At 50.2% G+C, this 24,639-nt stretch overlaps 1 long non-coding RNA gene across 1 annotated transcript in view; it reads right to left on the reverse strand.

The window, feature by feature from the left end:
- Nucleotides 1-24,639, reverse strand: part of LOC137570296 (uncharacterized) — a 72,488-nt gene that overhangs the window by 9,353 nt on the left and 38,496 nt on the right. The gene's annotated exons all lie outside the window — the stretch shown is intronic.

Consider the following 24,639-nt stretch of genomic DNA (forward strand, 5'->3'; position numbering starts at 1 on the left):
GTGTACAGTGTGTTTTTGTGTGTGTGTGTGTGTGTGTATACAGTGTGTGTGTGTACAGTATGTTTGTGTGTGTGTGTGTACAGTGTGTGTGTGTACAGTGTGTGTGTGTGTGTGTGTGTGTGTGTGTGTGTGTGTGTGTGTGTGTGTGTGTGTGTGTGTGTGTACAGTGTGTTTGTGTGTGTGTGTGTGTATACGTACAATGTGTGTATAGTGTGTATGTGGTGTGTGTGTGTGTGTGTGTACAGTGTGTGTGTGTGTGTGTGTGTGTACAGTGTGTGTGTGTGTACAGTGTGTGTGTATGTGTGTGTGTACAGTGTGTGTGTGTGTGTGTACAGTCCGTGTATACCGTGTATGTGGTGTGTGTGTGCAGTGAGTATGGATGATCGGAAAGAGCAAATTCCGTTGCACCGGAATTCGCGGATTTCGCCAGCCCTTAATTCCGTCGCTTTGAAATTCCGTCGGATTTTTAAGAAATTCTGCAGAATTCTGGTTTCTGACGGAAAAATTCCTGGCCAATGTATGTGAGTTGGCTTTTGACATTCTACAAATCCCGAAGCAAGCTCATTTTTCCCTTGGATATATCATAATGGCACATGCTAGGCTGGCTTCAGCATGTAGCATTGTAGTGTGTTATGTTGGTGGTATAATGGTTAGGATAGCAGCCTTCCAAGTGGTAGGCCTGGGTTTGATTCCTGGCCAATGTATGTGAGTTGGATTTTAAAATCCTACAAATCCCTAAGCAAGCTCATTTTTCTCTTGGATTGTGAAGGATTGCAGAGTAGCCGCCGCATGCTCTGACGGCGTGGCGGCTACTTCCGTGTCCAGTCCGGCGGGTTACGCGCGGCGACATGTGTCTGATGTGATACAGCCTTCCTGTGCACATAGGCTGAGGAATACATGCGCGCGCGTGGAAAGACAGAAGCTTTATGGGAAGCAGAGAGGGATCAGCTGACTCCCTTGGTCAGCTGATCCCAGGATTGGCTGGAGGGGGCTGGGCGGCGCTGATCAGCGCTGCATTATATAACCACTCGTCCCTCAGTCTCACTAGTGTTGGGCGAACACCTAGATGTTCGGGTTTGCGAACGTTCGCCGAACATCGCCGCGATGTTCGGGTGTTCGCGCCGAACTCCGAACATAATGGAAGTCAATGGGGACCCGAACTTTCGTGCTTTGTAAAGCTTCCTTACATGCTACATACCCCAAATTAGCAGGGTATGTGCACCTTGGGAGTGGGTACAAGAGGAAAAAAAATATTTGAAAAAGAGCTTATAGTTTTTGAGAAAATTTATTGTAAAGTTTCAAAGGAAAAACTGTCTTTTAAATGTGGAAAATGTCATGTTTCTTTGCACAGGTAACATGCTTTTTATCGCCATGCAGTCATAAATGTAATACAGAGAAGAGGTTCCAGGAAAAGGGAACGGTAACGCTAACCCAGCACCAGCAGCAGCACACGTGATGGAACAGGAGGAGGCGCAGGAGGAGAAGGCCACGCTTTGAGACACAACAACCCAGGCCTTGCATTAGGACAAGAAGCGTGCGGATAGCATGCTTTGTACCGCCATGCAGTCATAAATGTAATAAAGATAAGTGGTTCAATAAACAGGGAACACGCGGCAACGCTAACCCAGCAGCAGCAGACGTGATGGAACAGGAGGAGGCGCAGGAGGAGAAGGCCACGCTTTGTGAGACACAACAACCCAGGCCTTGCATGAGGACAAGAAGCGTGCGGATAGCTTGCTTTGTACCGCCATGCAGTCATAAATGTAATAAAGATAAGTGGTTCAATAAACAGGGACCACGCGGCAACGCTAACCCAGCAGCAGCAGACGTGATGGAACAGGAGCAGGCGCAGAAGGAGAAGGCCATGCTTTTTGAGACACAACAACCCAGGCCTTGCATGAGGACAAAAAGCGTGCGGATAGCATGCTTTGTACCGCCATGCAGTCATAAATGTAATAAAGATAAGTGGTTCAATAAACAGGGACAACGCGGCAACGCTAACCCAGCAGCAGCAGACGTGATGGAACAGGAGGAGGCGCAGGAGGAGAAGGCCACGCTTTGTGAGACACAACAACCCAGGCCTTGCATGAGGACAAAAAGCGTGCGGATAGCATGCTTTGTACCGCCATGCAGTCATAAATGTAATAAAGATAAGTGGTTCAATAAACAGGGACCACGCGGCAACGCTAACCCAGCAGCAGCAGACGTGATGGAACAGGAGCAGGCGCAGGAGGAGAAGGCCATGCTTTTTGAGACACAACAACCCAGGCCTTGCATGAGGACAAAAAGCGTGCGGATATAGCAGCAATGCTTTTTGCCGCCATGCAGTCATAAATGTAATACAGATGAGAGGTTCAATAAACAGGGACCGGAAACGCTAAACCATCCCAGATGTTCATTGGTCATGTTACTTGGTTGGGGTCCTGGAGTGTTGCGTAGTCGTTTCCAATCCAGGATTGATTCATTTTAATTTGAGTCAGACGGTCTGCATTTTCTGTGGAGAGGCGGATACGCCGATCTGTGACGATGCCTCCGGCAGCACTGAAACAGCGTTCCGACATAACGCTGGCTGCCGGGCAAGCCAGCACCTCTATTGCGTACATTGCCAGTTTGTGCCAGGTGTCTAGCTTCGATACCCAATAGTTGAAGGGTGCAGATGGATTGTTCGACACAGCTACGTCATCTGACATGTAGTCCTTGACCATCTTCTCCAGGCGATCGGTGTTGGAGGTGGATCTGCACGCTTGCTGTTCAGTGGGCTGCTGCTGCATGGGTGTCCGAAAATTTTCCCACTCCAAGGACACTGCCGATACCATTCCCTTTTGGGCACTAGCTGCGGCTTGCGTTGTTTGCTGCCCTCCTGGTCGTCCTGGGTTTGCGGAAGTCAGTCTGTCGGCGTACAACTGGCTAGAGGAGGGGGAGGATGTCAATCTCTTCTCTAAAGTCTCCACAAGGGCCTGCTGGTATTCTTCCATTTTGACCTGTCTGACCCTTTCTTCAAGCAGTTTTGGAACATTGTGTTTGTACCGTGGATTAGTGTTGGGCGAACAGTGTTCGCCACTGTTCGGGTTCTGCAGAACATCACCCTGTTCGGGTGATGTTCGAGTTCGGCCGAACACCTGACGGTACTCGGCCAAACCGTTCGGCCACATGGCCGAACTAAGAGCGCATGGCCGAACGTTCCCCGAACGTTCGGCTAGCGCTGTGATTGGCCGAACGGGTCACGTGGTTCGGGCCCGAACGCGCTCTGATTGGCCGAACGGTCACGTGGTTCGGGTAAATAAATACCCGAACCACGTCATATCTCCGCCATTTCTCTGTGGGTTTAGCTTTGGGTAGGCAGGCAGGGTAGTTCGCTCTCCAGCCACGCTAGCCAGGGTCCCCCCCAGTCATTGTGTGTCGCTGCTGGGAACAGTAGTACACCGCTCGCTCAGCCACACTATATATATAGCATTGTTTACTGCCACTGTGTACCTCGCTCAGCCACGCTATATATAGCATTGTGTTTTCTGACACTCTGTGTACACGGCTTAGCCTGGCTATATAGCATTGTGTGTACTGCCACTGTGCACCTCGCTCAGCCACGCTATATATAGCATTGTGTTTTCTGACACTCTGTGTACACGGCTTAGCCTGACTATATAGCATTGTGTGTACTGCCACTGTGCACCTCGCTCAGCCACGCTATATATAGCATTGTGTTTTCTGACACTCTGTGTACACGGCTTAGCCTGACTATATAGCATTGTGTGTACTGCCACTGTGCACCTCGCTCAGCCACGCTATATATAGCATTGTGTTTACTGCCACTCTGTGTACACCGCTCAGCCAGACTATATACCATTGTTTACTGACACTCTGTGTACACCGCTCAGCCAGACTATATACCATTGTTTACTGACACTCTGTGTTAGGAACCTGTTCAGGACTTGAGCTACCTGCTGGTGGCAGTGTGTGCGGGACTTATGTACTTTCTATATCCACCACTAGGGGGCTGTGCACTTCATGTCAAACTTGCAATCCTCAGTCTTACCTGCAGATGGCATCAGACTCTGGAGTTTCTTGGGACTTCCACCTCCTGCCAGCAGAGGTCAACCTGCTTGGGACTTTGCAGGCCGATCTGCTGACACACCCAATGCTCACCTTACTTAAGACCAGCTCTCATTACAGCAGGTGCCAGAACATCACATAGCTTCCCCTGTGCTTGCTGAACTCTGGTCTCCTGTGTTTCTGGTCCTCTGTATCCCTGGTTCTATTCTGATTATCCGGTATATGATTTATGGCTAGCCTCTGACCTTGCTTCTGTGTTGCGATCTTGTACTGCGATCTGATGTGTAAATATATTGTATGTATTTTGTATATATACCTGTATATTGTTTCTGTGTGTATTCCTCAATTAAGTGTATATATTGTATATTTGTTTATGACTTCTTAGTTAGACTAGTTAGGGTTTTGGTTGCACTATTCATTGTTTGTATATACACTGTGTGGTTGTGCTTAATAAACACCATTCACTTATTTCCGTGTTCAGCCTCGTTATATCCTGCTGCAAACAGTGATCACCTGTGCTTGCTCTGTGGGGTTTGTAACAGTATGTTCTGGCCATTCTGATCACTGCAGCTTGATATATATCAAAGGGCTGATAAAACTTCCTGTCTGTGAAGTTTATCCACTCAGTCATTCATAATGAACTCCAGTGAGATGTACTATTATATGTTGCTGGCTGATGAGGAGGGAGATCACTGCAGACAGATTTTCTCTGAGTATCCCAAGAATGATCTCCTCCACCTGATCAATCAGCTGCAGGATAATGTGCAGCAAGGTGTGTTCTGCAGACAAGAGGTCCAGCCATTGCTAGAAATCTGGAGCAATCTGTCAGTTTCTGGTTATACTAGCAATGATCTGGATCCACCTTATGATCTGACAATGGTGGAGATGTTACTTGATTTATTGGAGGATGATGAGGATTACTTTGTTGAATATTATTCCAACAAATCTAAAGAGTTCCGTTTGGAATGTTCCAACTCTGTTTTGTGTCTGTCTAACAGGAGGGTTTGTAGTTTTGAAATGATTGCTCCTCTAGTTGGTGCATGGAATAAAATATCTTTCATATGTGACAACCCTGATTTTCACCCTGTCACTACCTCCTCTCCTCTGTTCTCTGACCAGAGTTCACAGCACTTAGTCATGAGTAAACAGCCTGTATACCAGTTACCCATAGCAACCACCTCCAAGGACTTTCATTCATTTGCACCTGTGACTCCAAATATCTCAGCCTTTGCATGTACTCAAATCAGATCCACTACCCAGGCCAAACAGCACTCACCTACAACCAAAGAACCTGCTAACCCGTTGCCCATAGCAACAACCTCCCAGAATACTTATTTACCTGCTCCTGTGATCCGGAAGAGTGCAGCCTCTCTTCAGACCGCAATTAGATCCATGCCTTGGTCTAAGGAGTACCCTGTCACTACGCAAAAGTCCATGTTGCCATCGCTCATAGCAACCACTCCTAAATTCTCTCAGTTGCCTGCATCTGTTACTCAGATTAGATCCTCACCCTGCTTCAAACCTAAAGTGGCATTTAAGAATAAACGCAAATTCTTTCCGACCTCATCAATTAACCACATACAGTCTTCACTGCAATCTGCATCTTCAAAATGCACCCTGCAACCTGAATTACCAGCAGCTTCTCTTCAAATCAATCCTGTAACAGCCCTGCCTCCAGCCACTCCAGTAGCAGAATTTTGCAACTTGTCAGCAGAGACTTTGTTTCAGCCTGCAGAAGGTAATTCTCCTGCAAGTCTTATGGACTATAATCAGCCTGCACAGCCTATAGACTGTATTCCTCCTGCAATGTCTGCAGGTGGTAATCCTCATGCAAATGTTATGGACTGTAATCAGCCTGCACAGCCTATAAACTCTATTCCTCCTGCAATGTCTGCAGGTGGTAATTCTCCTGCAAGTCTTATGGACTGTAATCAGCCTGCACAGCCTATAGACTGTATTCCTCCTACAATGTCTGCAGACTGCAATATCTCTACAAAGCTTATGACTTGTATTTTTCCTGCCATGCCTGCAGAATGCCATATTTCTACAAAACTTATGGACTGTAATCCACCTGCAAACTGTATTTCTCCTGTAAAAATTATGGACTGTTATCCTCCTGCAGACTGCAATATCTCTGCAACGCCTATGAACTGTAATCTCCCTGCAATGCCTGCAGCCCTCCAGCCGCTGTCAGACCCTGCAGCCCTCCAGCCGCTGTCAGACCCTGCAGCCCTCCAGCCGCTGTCAGACCCTGCAGCCCTCCAGCCGCTGTCAGACTCTGCAGCCCTCCACCCGCTGTCAGACTCTGCAGCCCTCCAGCCGCTGTCAGAATCTGTAAACTTTCAACCACTTGCAGAGTGTGCTCATTCCCAGCCATTTGGTGAACATTCTGATTTCCAGCCTCCAGCACAGTTTGCAGTGTTCCAGCCTCCAGCACAGTTTTTACAGACTTCATCATCTGCCATTCCTACTCCTTCATCTACCATACCTGTACGGCCTCCACAGACTCCTGCTGCCTCTGCCCGGCCTCCACAGACTCCTGCTGCCTCTGCCCGGCCTCCACAGACTCCTGCTGCCTCTGCCCGGCCTCCACAGACTGCTGCTGCCTCTGTCCGGCCTCTACAGACTGCCGCTGCTGCTGCCGCCTCTGCCCGGCTTCTACAGACTCCTGCTGTTGCCTCTGCCCGGCCTCTACAGACTCATGTTGCCTCTGCCCGGCCTCTACAGACTCCTGCTGCTGCCTCTGCCCGGCCTCTACAGACTCCTGCTGCTGCCTCTGCCCGGCCTCCACAGACTCCTGCTGCTGCCTCTGCCCGGCCTCCACAGACTCCTGCTGAACAGCCTGTCGTTGTCCAGTCGGCTGCCCAGCTCATTTTTCCACCTGATGTTCTATGGTCTGTTGCCTGCCAGTCCGCTGCCCTGCCTGCCTTCCTGGTAGGTGATCTTCAGTTTACTGTCCTACCTGATGTTTTCCTGTCTGCTATTGCCTTTTGTTTGGAACTTATGACTACCACTCCCTCCCAGCCTCAACAAGTGCTTCTGAACCAGGTGCCTGCAGTTGCCTCTGTCATCCCAGGATCCTCAACCCCAGGGTTCTCTGTTCCCTTACCAGAGATAAGGCCATTCCTGTTGCTAGCCTTGCCAGCCTTGTTGACAGTTCTGTATAGGAAACCCCAGTTTTTTGTGGCTTGTCTCCAGGCTTCTCCTCACTGTGAGTTCCTACCCTTTGACCTCTGCTGCTCTCCTGAATCCGGTGACCCCTGGAGGAGAGGGAGAGTCCTTGGTTGGCTTCTCTTGCCTTCAGGATGGGTTGCCAGGCCCTTGGGCATTGGTAAGGACTCCATTGGGGTTGCCAGTGCCCTCTGGGAGTTTAAAAACTTTCTTACAGGCAGATGGTATCTGGGTCTAGGTAAAATGTGTTGGTTTCAGAGCCTGTGGATTATGCTTCGGAGTACAGCCATTATTCTGGGTATCCTGCAACCCTGGTTGACGGCATTGGCAGGGGATTATCAGGATGGCTCTGGGGACCCTGGTGGTGGTACTTCCTGTGTGATTCAGACCAACTCTGGCTCTGGAGATTACCGTGGTTGTTGGAGCGTCCTGAGGCCGCTCCTTAAAGGGGGGGTACTGTTAGGAACCTGTTCAGGACTTGAGCTACCTGCTGGTGGCAGTGTGTGCGGGACTTATGTACTTTCTATATCCACCACTAGGGGGCTGTGCACTTCATGTCAAACTTGCAATCCTCAGTCTTACCTGCAGATGGCATCAGACTCTGGAGTTTCTTGGGACTTCCACCTCCTGCCAGCAGAGGTCAACCTGCTTGGGACTTTGCAGGCCGATCTGCTGACACACCCAATGCTCACCTTACTTAAGACCAGCTCTCATTACAGCAGGTGCCAGAACATCACATAGCTTCCCCTGTGCTTGCTGAACTCTGGTCTCCTGTGTTTCTGGTCCTCTGTATCCCTGGTTCTATTCTGATTATCCGGTATATGATTTATGGCTAGCCTCTGACCTTGCTTCTGTGTTGCGATCTTGTACTGCGATCTGATGTGTAAATATATTGTATGTATTTTGTATATATACCTGTATATTGTTTCTGTGTGTATTCCTCAATTAAGTGTATATATTGTATATTTGTTTATGACTTCTTAGTTAGACTAGTTAGGGTTTTGGTTGCACTATTCATTGTTTGTATATACACTGTGTGGTTGTGCTTAATAAACACCATTCACTTATTTCCGTGTTCAGCCTCGTTATATCCTGCTGCAAACAGTGATCACCTGTGCTTGCTCTGTGGGGTTTGTAACACTCTGTGTACACGGCTCAGCCTGACTATATAGCATTGTGTGTACTGCCACTGTGCACCTCGCTCAGCCACGCTATATATAGCATTGTGTTTACTGCCACTCTGTGTACACCGCTCAGCCAGACTATATACCATTGTTTACTGACACTCTGTGTACACCGCTCAGCCAGACTATATACCATTGTTTACTGACACTCTGTGTACACGGCTCAGCCTGACTATATAGCATTGTGTGTACTGCCACTGTGCACCTCGCTCAGCCACGCTATATATAGCTGTAACGATCGGTGGGCGCAGAGAGTATCTGATTACCGGTGATCTGCAGTATCACCGAAAATACAGATATATACCAGATTATAAGTGAACTGCAGTCTCACCGATAATCCGATATACAAACTAACCTCTGATCACCCGAGTAGAGTGTAGTGTTTGGTGTAACTGTAACACTAAGAGGACAAGGCCTCAATGCAGTAAGGAGTACTGCACAGATTCCTTCCGCAGACCTGAGCTCTCCAAGACGGGAGGAGTCAGACTGACAGTAGGAAGGGATATCTGAAAGTGACCCTCAGGAGGAAGGATCGCTAACAGAGCGAGGAACCGCCTCTAACGGTAAGGTCGGTTCTCGAGGTCGGACAAGCCAGGTCGTACACACACGGACAGATAAAGTACAGGATCAGGAGGCAAAGGCAGAGTCAAAGTACAGGCAGGGTTCAGCAACGGGGTATCAGAAATATCGGGGTACAAAATCAGGAGGCAGAAGCAGAGTCAAGGAACGAGCCGGGGTTCGGCAACAGAGTATCAGAAATATCGAGGTACAAGATCAGAGTTCAGGAGGATAGTCAAGGCAGGCAGGAAGTCATAACAGATAATCACAATCAAACTAGTACTTTAGCTATCAACAGAATCTATCTTAGTGTAGGATTACAGCTCCAGCTAGTCCCGGCACACTAACGGATCTGACTACGGATCTGGGTGCTCCCACATATGTGATAGCACGCCAGACAAAGAGCAAGTGAACAACCAGCAGTATATATACTCTAGGACCTTTCCAGGACCTCCCTAATTGCTGGTCCAATGGGAGCAGTGGAATTTGTCAGCTGACCCAGCTGGTCAGCCGACACCCTTTTAACTGCTATTTAAACTCTGCCTCTGTGCTCGCGCGCGTGTAAGTCTGAATCTTGGTGGACTATCAGTCCCAGCCACACCAGTACTGTTTTGCAATGTATCTAATGCGGGGGTCGCCTCTGATGTGGATTCCGCCGTTACCAATGCGGATTCCGCCGCACTGCCCATGCGGCATGTGGCGTTTTTTCCGTGTTGTGACGCCATGCTGGACGCGGAAACAGCCGCCTCACCTCGAGAGACGGCGGCTTTTCCGCGTTTCCTTACAATAGCATTGTGTTTTCTGACACTCTGTGTACACGGCTTAGCCTGACTATATAGCATTGTGTGTACTGCCACTGTGTACCTCGCTCAGCCACGCTATATATAGCATTGTTTACTGACACTCTGTGTACACGGGTCAGCCAGACTATATAGCATTGTGTGTACTGCCACTCTGTGTACACGGCTCAGCCAGACTATATATCATTGTGTGTACTGCCACTCTGTGTACACCGCTCAGCCAGACTATATAGCATTGTGTGTACTGCCACTCTGTGTACACCGCTCAGCCAGACTATATAGCATTGTGTTTACTTCCACTCTGTGTCTGCTGGGCCTGGGAACAGTAGGACACCGCTCACCTGCCACTGTATAGCATTGTGCTCTGTGTCGCTGCTGGGAATAGTGGTACACCGCTCACCCGCCACTGTATAGCATTGTGCTCTGTGTCGCTGCTGGGAATAGTGGTACTGTATAGCATTTCTGTACTGCCACTGTACTGCTGCCAGTCAGCGTGTACTGTAAGGATAAGTGAAATGAGGAAGAAATCCGGTGAAAGAGGAAGGGGCAAGGGAAGAGGTGTTTCCCCTGACGGTTCACGTACAGGCCACAGGGGAGCACCCAAGAAAACCCACTCAATACCGCCCATGTTGTCCAGGACAACAACCCTCACAGATCCAAAAGAACAGGACCAGATAATTACTTGGATGACCTCTCAAGCGTCCAGCAGTGGGTTAAGCAGCACCAGCACATCACGCACGAGGTCCGAGTCCTCAGCCAGTTACAAGGAGCCAGTGGGCACAAAGCTGACACAACCGGCAGCGACACCACGCACACAACTGCCAGATAACCAGTCCGATGAATTACCTCAGGACACAATGGGGTATTCGCAGGAGCTATTCCCAGCCCAACAAACTTCCACCTTTCAAAGGTCAATGGAGGAACAGCCAGAAATGTTGTGCCCGGATTCACAACCATTAACTGTGGGAAATGCACCGCACACTGAAATACAAGGCGAGTCCGAGGAGGACTCGGAAACCCAAATCCCAGAGCAAGTTGGGCAGGAGGGGTTGCAATTGCAGGAGGTCGGCCGACAAGATCTGGAAGACGACGTTGGAGTGAGCTGCGCAGAGGTTGTTCTGGGGAGCTCTACTCCACGGCGGTGGCCCCACACAATGACATATGACGAGTTTGAGGAGATGGAAGAGGAGGGTATGGACAATGTGGACATAGACCCAGATTTTGTTTGTGAGCGAGAACATCGCCGTCGTAGCAGCAGCACAGATGAGTCTGTTGAAGAACCCATTGCTGCACGAGTTCACCTTGTGCCACAAGGTAGGCGGCGCACAATTTCAGGCACCACAAGCGTGGAAGTTCAAGTGAGAGGCAAAAGAGGAGCAAACAGAAATCGCCAGCAAGGAGGCAGGTGCTCCAAAGTCTGGGCTTTCTTTGAAGACTGCACTGAGGATGTTACCATGGCGATTTGCAAGGTGTGCAAGACCCGCCTGAGCAGGGGGAAAAGTATTAACAACCTCTCCACCACCAGCATGAGCCGCCACATGCTATCCAAACATCCCACTCTGTGGGCAAACGCGGCAGGACAGGGTACCAGCAACACTGCCTCCCTTGGGTTCACCAGACTCACCACCAGACCCGCCTCAGCAGCAGCAGTAGCCCAGCCATTGCGTGGTTCACAACATTCACAAACATCAGACGACGCTGACACTGTCACTTTCCGGAGTAGTGCTCTTGAGGTCTCCCAGTGTTCATCAAACACAACAACCAACAGCCCTTCCGTGTGCAGCGCTACGGTTCAGTTGTCTGTGTCGGAGATGTTTGAGCGCAAGAGGAAATTGCCAGCAAATGACCCCCGGGCCGTAGCAGTAACAGCCAGCATAGCCAAGCTTCTGGCCTGCGAAATGCTGCCATATCGAGTGGTGGAGACAAACAGCTTCAAGGGCATGATGTCAGTGGCCATCCCACGTTACGTGGTTCCCAGCCGCTACCACTTTGCGCGCTCTGCAGTGCCTGAGTTGCATGAGCACGTGGTCAGCAAAATAACCCGAAGCTTGAAGAATGCCGTTGCCTGCAAGGTTCACCTCACCACTGACACTTGGACGAGTGCGTTCGGACAGGGTCGATACATCTCCCTTACCGCGCACTGGGTGAACCTTGTGGAGCCTGGCAGCGATTCCTCACCTGCTACGGCGCGGGTGTTGCCCACGCCGCAAACAGCTGCACCACCGTCCCTCCCACTGGATAACAACAGCAGCACCTACCTCTCTGACTCCTTCTCCTCCAACGCATCTCAAAGCTGTACCTCATCCGGAAACGCTAACCCAGCAGCAGTAGGATCGTGGAAGCAGTGCAGCACAGCTGTTGGCATGCGTCAGCAAGCGTTGCTGAAGCTGATCTGCCTTGGGGATAAGCAGCACACAGGGGAGGAAATTTGGAAGGGAATAAAGGAACAGACGGATTTGTGGCTGGCACCGCTGGACCTGAAACCGGGCATGGTTGTGTGTGATAATGGGAGTAATCTCATTCGCGCTTTAAGGTTGGCTAAGCTGACACACATCCCTTGCCTGGCGCACGTGATGAACCTAGTAGTTCAGCGGTTCCTGAGGACATACCCAGGCGTGGCCGATCTTCTGTTGAAGGTGCGTCGAGTGGCCAAACATTGTAGAACTTCCAGTACTGCTTCGGAGGCACTCGCCAAGATGCAGGAGCGCTTCAATCTCCCCCACCATCGCTTGCTGTGTGATGTCCCTACGCGCTGGAATTCTACGCTGCACATGCTAGCACGCTTTTGTGAGCAGAAGAGTGCAGTGGTCCAGTACATGACGGCGCAGTACCGAGGCGCATCCGGACAGCTGCCAAGCTTCTGTGGATCCGATTGGGCCAACATGTTGGACCTCTGCCAAGTCCTCCAAAATTTTGAGCAATCCACGTTGCTTGTGAGCAGTGACAACTCTTCAGTCAGCATTACCATACCACTGCTGTGTTTACTGAAGAGGTCAATGTTGAAAATCAAGGAAACAGCTGTCATGATTAGTGTTGGGCGAACAGTGTTCGCCACTGTTCGGGTTCTGCAGAACATCACCCTGTTCGGGTGATGTTCGAGTTCGGCCGAACACCTGACGGTGCTCGGCCAAACCGTTCGGCCACATGGCCGAACTAAGAGCGCATGGCCGAACGTTCCCCGAACGTTCGGCTAGCGCTGTGATTGGCCGAACGGGTCACGTGGTTCGGGCCCGAACGCGCTCTGATTGGCCGAACGGTCACGTGGTTCGGGTAAATAAATACCCGAACCACGTCATATCTCCGCCATTTCTCTGTGGGTTTAGCTTTGGGTAGGCAGGCAGGGTAGTTCGCTCTCCAGCCACACTAGCCAGGGTCCCCCCCAGTCATTGTGTGTCGCTGCTGGGAACAGTAGTACACCGCTCGCTCAGCCACACTATATATATAGCATTGTTTACTGCCACTGTGTACCTCGCTCAGCCACGCTATATATAGCATTGTGTTTTCTGACACTCTGTGTACACGGCTTAGCCTGGCTATATAGCATTGTGTGTACTGCCACTGTGCACCTCGCTCAGCCACGCTATATATAGCATTGTGTTTTCTGACACTCTGTGTACACGGCTTAGCCTGACTATATAGCATTGTGTGTACTGCCACTGTGCACCTCGCTCAGCCACGCTATATATAGCATTGTGTTTTCTGACACTCTGTGTACACGGCTTAGCCTGACTATATAGCATAGTGTGTACTGCCACTGTGCACCTCGCTCAGCCACGCTATATATAGCATTGTGTTTACTGCCACTCTGTGTACACCGCTCAGCCAGACTATATACCATTGTTTACTGACACTCTGTGTACACCGCTCAGCCAGACTATATACCATTGTTTACTGACACTCTGTGTACACGGCTCAGCCTGACTATATAGCATTGTGTGTACTGCCACTGTGCACCTCGCTCAGCCACGCTATATATAGCATTGTGTTTACTGCCACTCTGTGTACACCGCTCAGCCAGACTATATACCATTGTTTACTGACACTCTGTGTACACCGCTCAGCCAGACTATATACCATTGTTTACTGACACTCTGTGTACACCGCTCAGCCAGACTATATACCATTGTTTACTGACACTCTGTGTACACGGCTTAGCCTGACTATATAGCATTGTGTGTACTGCCACTGTGCACCTCGCTTAGCCACGCTATATATAGCATTGTGTTTACTGCCACTCTGTGTACACCGCTCAGCCAGACTATATACCATTGTTTACTGACACTCTGTGTACACCGCTCAGCCAGACTATATACCATTGTTTACTGACACTCTGTGTACACGGCTCAGCCTGACTATATAGCATTGTGTGTACTGCCACTGTGCACCTCGCTCAGCCACGCTATATATAGCATTGTGTTTTCTGACACTCTGTGTACACGGCTTAGCCTGACTGTCAGGAACCGGCCCGCGGCACGCCTGCGTATACGGTTCCCGACTGCGGGTTTGACCAGATTAAGCGGGGAACAGCCTTATTTAAGCTACCAACAAGGCTGGAACCCCTCAAACACTTCCCACTGCCACCACTAGCGTTGCTAGACACGTTCACTCAGCTATCGAGTGCTCAATACGCAATCTGCGTTTTCGTATTTGGGTCAGCTCTGCGCTTAGGCCAAATACGAGAGCGCCACGCACACACACACCGTTGCAATCTTACACTATAGTGACGCAAAACCACTAACAGTCGTTCCGAACTATACTGTTAGCTACTCGCACTGGCGTTTCGTACGTTGGGTCAGCTGCGCGCTTAGGCCAACGTATGACAAACGCCCCCACACACAATGCAATTACAATTTCATATGGTAGTGTTGCTCAAGCGTACAATTAGGCATGAACTTATACACGGTTACACTTCAGTCTCTTCTAGGCTATGAGTGTTAGTTTAGTACGGCAGAAGTCAAACTTATTAAATAATAATTTAATATTCTAGAAAAACATAGAACAATGCAGAACTTAATATATACAAAAAGATTACAAAAAACAAAGTAAAAATAGTTACAAGATAAAAGTTACAAAGATAACAGGTTACAAAGATAACACACACGGATATTTGCGTAAAAATAAACGGGGGAAAAAAGAACGTTACCAGCTTAGGTTAGAACGTTGTTTGACGGGAGGACGCCGGTTCGACCAGGAGTCGCGATCCTCCCTAGCTATTCGCTACCTCCGAGAGAAGACAGTCACTAGGCATCCGCCTCTGCTTTTTATACTCTGAGCTACGCCTGTAGGCTGCAACTTCCTTGGGGAGGGGAGGAACTAGGTTTTAATTAAATCTCAGACATATTCCATTTCCAGGTAAAAGTCCATACATCAAAGATTGTGAAGTGAGCCTTTCAACTCCAGGTGAAAACTTGATTACGGCTTTTTCCTGTCTCAGTTCTCAGACATAAATGGGATTTCCAGAGATCCACATACATGAAAAGATTTCCCTAGTCCAAGTTACAGGTGACAACCCCATTGTTGACAGTACTTCCTAGCTGATCAAAGATAAGGAGGTTGCACCTCCACCAATAATTCAATTTCCACAGGTAGAAAATGGTATCAAAAGGACTTCACCCCTTCCATAATTTCCCGTAGGCTGTCCAATACATTTCAAACATTCAGGTGTCAGCTTCCCCCTTTCCTCAAGACTCTTAGCAGGCTTTCCTTGTATAATGGGACAATGGCTGACACCAGACTCAAAAGCCATGCCGACCAGCCTATTCTTCCTCAATTGGCTGCTAATTAGCAGTACACACAGTTTCCCCTGCTGGACAATGAGGGCAGAGGTAATGTACATTTACATGCAGACTTACATTATCCTTCAGATTACTCTGGCCAGGTGGCCAATTACTACCAAGCACAATACACATCTGAGGTTTTACCCAGTAGACAGAAAAAAGACAGAAATATGTTCTGTTATTATCCTTAACATTATCAGCACCCCAATATATCACCACACCTCCCCTCTTTAGAATGGGGCAAGGCAGATGATCTTCCCAGATTATCCTGCCTGCGCCTACAGTGTTGGTTCTGCTTGACGGGACAACCCGTCCGCATTCCCATGATTGCTCCCTTTCCTGTGTTGAATGGTGAAGCTATATTGTTGGAGAACCAAGCTCCATCTCAGCAATTTTCCATTGTCACCAGAAACCCGATGTAACCAACTAAGAGGGTTGTGGTCGGTGACGACCGTGAATACGCGACCATAGAGGTAGTGCTGCAGCTTTTGTAGGGCCCATACAATTGCCAAGCACTCTTTCTCTATGGTGGCGTAGGCTACCTCCCGGGGTAGCAGCTTCCGACTTAAATACAGAATCGGATGTTCTTCCCCAGTCTGGTTTACCTGGCTTAACACAGCACCCAGGCCAAAGGCTGAGGCGTCCGTCTGGACCACAAACCGTCGGCTGAAGTCTGGCGCTTGCAACACGGGAGGGCTGGCTAGGGCCCTCTTCAGAGCTGTGAATGACTGTTCACATTCTGGCGTCCAGAGAATCTGCTTGGGCAGCTTCTTTTTGGTGAGATCTGTCAATGGCTTGGCGAGGGCACTGTAGTTGGGGACAAACTTTCTATAGTACCCAGCCGTTCCTAAGAAGGACTGAATCTGTTTCTTCGTTTGGGGGGTGGGCCAGGACACAATGGCATCTACCTTCCCCGTATCTGGACGAAGCTCTCCCCCCCCCACCACATGTCCCAGGTACTGTACCTGTTTCATGCCGATCTGACACTTGCTAGGCTTGACTGTTAGTCCTGCTGCAGTGATGCGCCCCAAAACCTGTGACAGCTGTGCTAAGTGGTCGTTCCAGTTGGCGCTAAACACGGCGATGTCATCTAGGTAGGCGACAGCGCAGTGTTCCAAACCTTCCAGGAGACCATTTACAACCCTTTGGAAGGTGGCCGGGGCGTTTTTCATTCCAAAAGGCATTACATTAAATTCAAACAGACCTGAGGGGGTGATAAAGGCAGACCTCTCCCGTGCCTCAGCTGTTAGAGGGATCTGCCAGTATCCCCGACTCAAATCCACGATTGTTAGATATTGCGCGCCCGCTAGCTTATCTAACAATTCGTCGACCCTCGGCATTGGGTAAGCATCTGATGCAGTTATCAAATTTAGTTTTCGATAATCTACACAGAACCGAGTGGTCTGGTCCCGTTTGGGTACTAGCACTACAGGTGATGCCCATGCGCTGTGCGACCGTTGGATCACCCCTAGTGACAGCATTTCCTCAATCTCCTTGCTGATGTGGGCCTGAACCTCAGGGGAGACTCTATAGGCTGACTGTCTAACCGGCTTGTTATTTCCGGTGTCAACATGGTGTACAGCCAGGCTGGTCAGACCAGGGCGGGCTGTAAAGGTACCACGGTAAAGGGTCAGCACATCAGATAGCCCAGCCTGCTGCTCTGCTGTCAACTCCGGATTGATCTGCACCTCGGCAACAGAGTCGGTTTTCTGGGTGGATGCCAGGATGTCAACCAGGGCCTCTGCTTCACCGTCCGGTAGCAAACTGCAGACAGGGAGAGCGCAAGCGGTTCTAGCATGATGTTCCTTTAACATATTTACATGGTATGTTTTCAGCTGCTTACCTCGGTCATCCAGCGCGACCACATAGGTCACATCACTAATCTTCCTATGTATGGTATAGGGCCCATCCCAAGCGGCCTGCAGCTTATTCTGTCGCATCGGGTTTAGGACCCATACCTTGCGACCTACCTCATAAACTCTCTCCCTAGCCCCGTGGTCATACCACTGCTTCTGGGTGGCCTGGGCTTGAGTCAGATTCTCTCGCACTAACCCCACCAGGGTGTCCATCTTTTCCCGGAACTTTAGAACGTATTCCACTATGGAGACCCCGGGACCCATGTCCTGCCTCTCCCAGACCTCTCGAATGAGATCGAGGGGTCCGCGTACCCTCCTCCCATATAATAGCTCAAAGGGCGAGAACCCGGTGGATGCCTGGGGCACCTCACGATAAGCAAACAGTAAGTGGGGCAGGTATCGCTCCCAGTCTTTCCCTTGCGATTCAACAAACACCCTTAGCATCTGTTTCAGAGTACCATTGAACCGCTCACATAACCCATTTGTCTGGGGGTGGTAAGGGCTGGCCATGATGTGTTCTACCTGCATTTGTTTACAGAGGCATTCCATTAGGCGCGACATGAATTGCGGGCCGTGATCGGTGAGCATTTCACGGGGAAAACCGACCCGTGAGAAAATGCGCACCAATGCGTCCGCAACCTTGTCTGCCCGTATGGAGCTCAGGGCTACAGCTTCAGGGTAGCGAGTGGCATAATCTACCACCGTAAGAATGAAACGTTTCCCTGTGCTGCTGGGTATCGCTAGAGGCCCAATTATGTCAACAGCAACCCTTTGGAAGGGCTCCTCTATTATGGGTAAGGGCCTCAGTGGGGCTTTGTCGGTGTCACCGGCTTTGCCGACCCGCTGACAGGCGACACAAGACCGGCAAAAATCAGCAATATCTGTCCCCATGTGGGGCCAATAAAAATTGTGGGCAAGCCGTGATTTGGTCTTGCGGATCCCCAAGTGACCAGCCAGGGGCACCTCATGTGCTATTCTTAATAGCTGCTCCCTGTACCTGTGGGGAACAATCAACTGCTGGTCGGCCTCCTCCACTTCAGACGGCTCAGAGGGAATAACCTCTCTGTACAGTCTGCCTTGCTCCCAGTACACCTTCACTCTGTCGCCCTCCACCGGTGCCCTGTCCGCCAGACCCCTGAGCTTCTCCAGGCTGCTATCAAGTCGTACAGGCTCGGAGAACTCAGCGCTGTTGGCCACAGGCACCAGGGAGGTGGCAAACTGAGAGGCCTCTGGGTCCTCAGAGCCAGGCTCTGAAGTGGAAGAGCCCGACCCAGTGACATCAGCCCCTTCAGTGGACAATTCGTCTGCTGCAGCCCGGTGAGCACTGCGGGTCACCACTGCAGCTGACGGAGCGTTCACTGCACACATGTCATTATGCAACACATCACATATTACATCAACATTATCTGCATTCATGGTAACAACGTGTCCCCCTCCAGGCCTGGGCACTGGAGACTCACTAGGGCTGGCTCCTAGTACACAGTCCGTAGCCCCTGGGGCCTCACCAGCGCTCCCCGCTTGCACAGCATTATCACACAGTACCTTGCAAGAGTCCTGAACTTCTGCGGGGGATGCAGGCTCCATGGGGTGTGGAGTAGGCTCATACCGGGCCACTAACCGTCCCAGGTCAGTACCCAACAAAACGTTCGTGGGGATGGCATCCGTTACCCCCACTTCTTTCATTCCGCTGCCGGCCCCCCAATCCAGGTGGACCAAGGCGGTGGGTATGGCGGGGGTGACACCCCCAACTCCTTTGACAGCCATAGTCTTGCCAGGAATGTACTCCTCAGGGTTCACAAGCTGGGGGTGCACTAGAGTCACCTCTGCTCCAGTGTCTCTTAGACCGGTGGTAACCGTATCCCCAACCATGACAGGTTGCAGATTCTCTGCATAGCTACCTGCATTCCTGGTGGCACACAACGCATTTCGGGCCCCGCCAGAGTTTGGGGCTTCCTTCTTCTTTTCTGGGCACGTAGCACTGATGTGACCCGGTTTGTTACAGGCAAAACATCTCCGAGTGTCAACGGTGGCTGTTCTACCTCCAGGCGGCTGCGGGACTTGGCTTCGCTGGGTGCTCAGAGGAGAAGGTCTCGCAGTCTTTTCTCCCTTCCAGCTGGGTGCCGTAGTCCTCCGAAAATCAGATGCTCGATTGGACGTGTAGGCATCAGCGACTTTCGCGGCCTCATCCACGGTCTTCGGCTCTCGGTCCCGTACAAACTACCGGACCTCAACAGGACAAGTGTGGAGGAACTGGTCTTTTATTATCAGTTCCTGCAGGGCATCAAAGGTCTCAACCGCCAGTCCTTTTACCCACTGCTGGAAGGCAGTGCGCAGGTTGCACGCGTGATCCAGGTAACTGTCATTAGGACCTCGCTGCACTGTCCTGAAACGTTTTCTATACACCTCTGGCGTGAGGTGGTATCGTGCAATGATGGCTTTCTTAATTGCCTCAAAGTCTGTTTCTTCCTCCTGGGGGAGACTCACAAACGCCTCCAGGGCCTTGCCTCTCAGCCCTGGTGTGAGGTATCTTGCCCACTGCTCACGGGGCACCCCATACTGCCGACAAGTCCTTTCAAACCCCTGTAGGAAAGTGTCTATGTCAGAGTCCTTGTCCATAGCGGGGAACTTATCCAGGGGGATTCTGTGGACTCGCTCACCTTCGCGCTCTGCGGGTCCAGCAGACGGGTTTTGCTGCTGAAGTTTAGCCAGCTCCAGCTGGTGTTGCCGTTCAGCTCTTCCCTCCTCTGCCCGGAGTCGCTGGGCAGCTTGTTCCCTCTCTGCTTGCCGATGTTCCAGAATCAGCTTTAGGCGCAGTTCGGGCTCAGCCGAACCTAGTAGCTGTAGGTCGGCTTCCAGAGATGTCATCTCCGTGTTCGGTGGATCGTCCAGGACATCGTCTCCACTCGCATTCTGCAGCGGGAGCGATTCCTCCTCTGGCGTGTCGTGAGCTGCATTCGCAGACGTTGAAGCACGGGCTTGCTCTGCCTCATCATGCTCCTCGAGCGCACGAACTAACTGCTCCTTAGTCTGGCCGCTCACCGTCTCGATGCCTTTGTGCTCACACAGGTGGAGTAGCATCTCTTTGTTTTGCCTTGCATAGCTGGATGCTTTCTGAGCCATCGTGTTGCAAAAAAAAAAAAAAAAAAAAGAAAAAGAAAAAAGGGGGGAAGGGAAAGCAAATACCCAGTGTGTATCTTTGAACAAAAAAAAAACGTATATAGATTCTGCACTGAGTAGACTTCTGTAGGCTAGTTGCTTCTAGCAAGCTTCCAGCCTTTAGTACTCAGAATAGCGAGCTAAACTGCGTACTAATGTACCAAACGATGCCACCACTGCCAGCCAATTATGTCAGGAATCGGCCCGCGGCACGCCTGCGTATACGGTTCCCGACTGCGGGTTTGACCAGATTAAGCGGGGAACAGCCCTATTTAAGCTACCAACAAGGCTGGAACCCCTCAAACACTTCCCACTGCCACCACTAGCGTTGCTAGACACGTTCACTCAGCTATTGAGTGCTCAATACGCAATCTGCATTTTCGTATTTGGGTCAGCTCTGCGCTTAGGCCAAATACGAGAGCGCCACGCACACACACACACACCGTTGCAATCTTACACTATAGTGACGCAAAACCACTAACAGTCGTTCCGAACGATACTGTTAGCTACTCGCACTGGCGTTTCGTACGTTGGGTCAGCTGCGCGCTTAGGCCAACGTATGACAAACGCCCCCACACACAATGCAATTACAATTTCATACGGTAGTGTTGCTCAAGCGTACAATTAGGCATGAACTTATACACGGTTACACTTCAGTCTCTTCTAGGCTATGAGTGTTAGTTTAGTACGGCAGAAGTCAAACTTATTAAATAATAATTTAATATTCTAGAAAAACATAGAACAATGCAGAACTTAATATATACAAAAAGATTACAAAAAACAAAGTAAAAATAGTTACAAGATAAAAGTTACAAAGATAACAGGTTACAAAGATAACACACACGGATATTTGCGTAAAAATAAACGGGGGAAAAAAGAACGTTACCAGCTTAGGTTAGAACGTTGTTTGACGGGAGGACGCCGGTTCGACCAGGAGTCGCGATCCTCCCTAGCTATTCGCTACCTCCGAGAGAAGACAGTCACTAGGCATCCGCCTCTGCTTTTTATACTCTGAGCTACGCCTGTAGGCTGCAACTTCCTTGGGGAGGGGAGGAACTAGGTTTTAATTAAATCTCAGACATATTCCATTTCCAGGTAAAAGTCCATACATCAAAGATTGTGAAGTGAGCCTTTCAACTCCAGGTGAAAACTTGATTACGGCTTTTTCCTGTCTCAGTTCTCAGACATAAATGGGATTTCCAGAGATCCACATACATGAAAAGATTTCCCTAGTCCAAGTTACAGGTGACAACCCCATTGTTGACAGTACTTCCTAGCTGATCAAAGATAAGGAGGTTGCACCTCCACCAATAATTCAATTTCCACAGGTAGAAAATGGTATCAAAAGGACTTCACCCCTTCCATAATTTCCCGTAGGCTGTCAAATACATTTCAAACATTCAGGTGTCAGCTTCCCCCTTTCCTCAAGACTCTTAGCAGGCTTGCCTTGTACAATGGGACAATGGCTGACACCAGACTCAAAAGCCATGCCGACCAGCCTATTCTTCCTCAATTGGCCGCTAATTAGCAGTACACACAGTTTCCCCGGCTGGACAATGAGGGCAGAGGTAATGTACATTTACATGCAGACTTACATTATCCTTCAGATTACTCTGGCCAGGTGGCCAATTACTACCAAGCACAATACACATCTGAGGTTTTACCCAGTAGACAGAAAAAAGACAGAAATATGTTCTGTTATTATCCTTAACATTATCAGCACCCCAATATATCACCACACTGACTATATAGCATTGTGTGTACTGCCACTGTGCACCTCGCTCAGCCACGCTATATATAGCATTGTGTTTACTGACACTCTGTGTACACGGCTCAGCCAGACTATATAGCATTGTGTGTACTGCCACTGTGTACCTCGCTCAGCCACGCTATATATAGCATTGTGTGTACTGCCACTGTGCACCTCGCTCAGCCACGCTATATATATAGCATTGTGTTTACTGGCACTCTGTGTACACGGCTCAGCCAGACTATATAGCATTATGTGTACTGCCACTGTGCACCTCGCTCAGCCACGCTATATATAGCATTGTGTTTACTGCCACTCTGTGTACACCGCTCAGCCAGACTATATACCATTGTTTACTGACACTCTGTGTACACCGCTCAGCCAGACTATATACCATTGTTTACTGCCACTCTGTGTACATGGCTCAGCCAGACTATATAGCATTGTGTGTACTGCCACTCTGTGTACACCGCTCAGCCAGACTATATAGCATTGTTCACTGCCACTCTGTGTACACGGCTCAGCCAGACTATATAGCATTGCGTACTCTGCCAGTCAGTGTGTATATTGCTGGGATCAGTAATACTCCACTCACCGTCAACCACTATATGAGCTCACCATGAGTTCCTCAGAGACCTCCGCTGTGAGCAGCACTCCCAACAACAGCAACAGCCAACGCCCCACGCAAGCTATAACATCCACCCCAGCAGCCAGTGGTCAGCAGCAGCCCTCCCCGGAGGAGAACGTTGTGTCCATCGGTCCGGCGCCAGAGCGATTAATGAGGGCTGCCATTGAGGAGATGATGGGGCCTGATGTGGAGGAGGAGGTCGGGCTCAGGCCAGCATCCCAAGTTAATGTTGAGGATGATGAGGGGTCTGTGACTGTGTCTGGGGATGTTGGGGTGGCAGAGGTGGTGGGTGGGTCAGACTCAGGAGAAGAGTTGTATGATGAGGATGATGATCGGGACCATCTGTATGTGCCTCAGAGTCCGACCCCGGAAAACATGTTGTATCGTGTGTTTAGGTACTAAAATCTGCGTTCCCAGTAGTGTTGGACGAACAGTGTTCGCCACTGTTCGGGTGCTGCAGAACATCACCCCGTTTGGGGTGACTATATAGCAGACTATATAGCATTGTGTTTACTGCCACTCTGTGTACACGGCTCAGCCACACTATATAGCATTGTGTTTACTGCCACTCTTTGTCTGCTGGGAACAGTAGTACACCGCTCACCCGCCACTGTATAGCATTGTGCTCTGTGTCGCTGCTGGCAATAGTGGTACACCGCTCACCCACCACTGTATAGCATTTCTGTACTGCCACTGTACTGCTGCCAGTCAGCGTGTACTGTAAGGATAAGTGAAATGAGGAAGAAATCCGGTGAAAGAGGGAGGGGCAAGGGAAGAGGTGTTTCCCCTGACGGTTGTGCTGGGGAGCTGTACTCCACGGCGGCGGCCCCCCACAATGACATATGACGAGTTTGAGGAGATGGAAGAGGAGGGTATGGACAATGTGGACATAGACCCAGATTTTGTTTGTGAACGAGAACATCGCCGTCGTAGCAGCAGCACAGATGAGTCTGTTGAAGAACCCACTGCTGCACGAGTTCGCCTTGTGCCACAAGGTAGGCGGCGCGCAATTTCAGGCACCACAAGCGTGGAAGTTCAAGTGAGAGGCAAAAGAGGCGCAAACAGAAATCGCCAGCAAGGCAGGTGCTCCAAAGTCTGGGCTTTCTTTGAAGACTGCACTGAGGATGTTACCATGGCGATTTGCAAGGTGTGCAAGACCCGCCTGAGCAGGGGGAAAAGTATTAACAACCTCTCCACCACCAGCATGAGCCGCCACATGCTATCCAAACATCCCACTCTGTGGGCAAACGCGGCAGGACAGGGTACCACCAGCAACACTGCCTCCCTTGGGTTCACCAGACTCACCACCAGACCCGCCTCAGCAGCAGCAGTAGCCCAGCCATTGCGTGGTTCACAACATTCCAAAAAATCAGATGACGCTGACACTGTCACTTTCCGGAGTAGTGCTCTTGAGGTCTCCCAGTGTTCATCAAACACAACAACCAACAGCCCTTCGGTGTGCAGCCCTACGGTTCAGTTGTCTGTCTCGGAGATGTTTGAGCGCAAGAGGAAATTGCCAGCAAATGACCCCCGGGCCGTGGCAGTAAGAGCCAGCATAGCCAAGCTTCTGGCCTGCGAAATGCTGCCATATCGAGTGGTGGAGACAAACAGCTTCAAGGGCATGATGTCAGTGGCCATCGCACGTTACGTGGTTCCCAGCCGCTACCACTTTGCGCGCTCTGCAGTGCCTGAGTTGCATGAGCACGTGG

This window comes from Hyperolius riggenbachi, chromosome 4, assembly GCF_040937935.1.
Source record: "Hyperolius riggenbachi isolate aHypRig1 chromosome 4, aHypRig1.pri, whole genome shotgun sequence".
NCBI classification, from domain to species: domain Eukaryota; kingdom Metazoa; phylum Chordata; class Amphibia; order Anura; family Hyperoliidae; genus Hyperolius; species Hyperolius riggenbachi.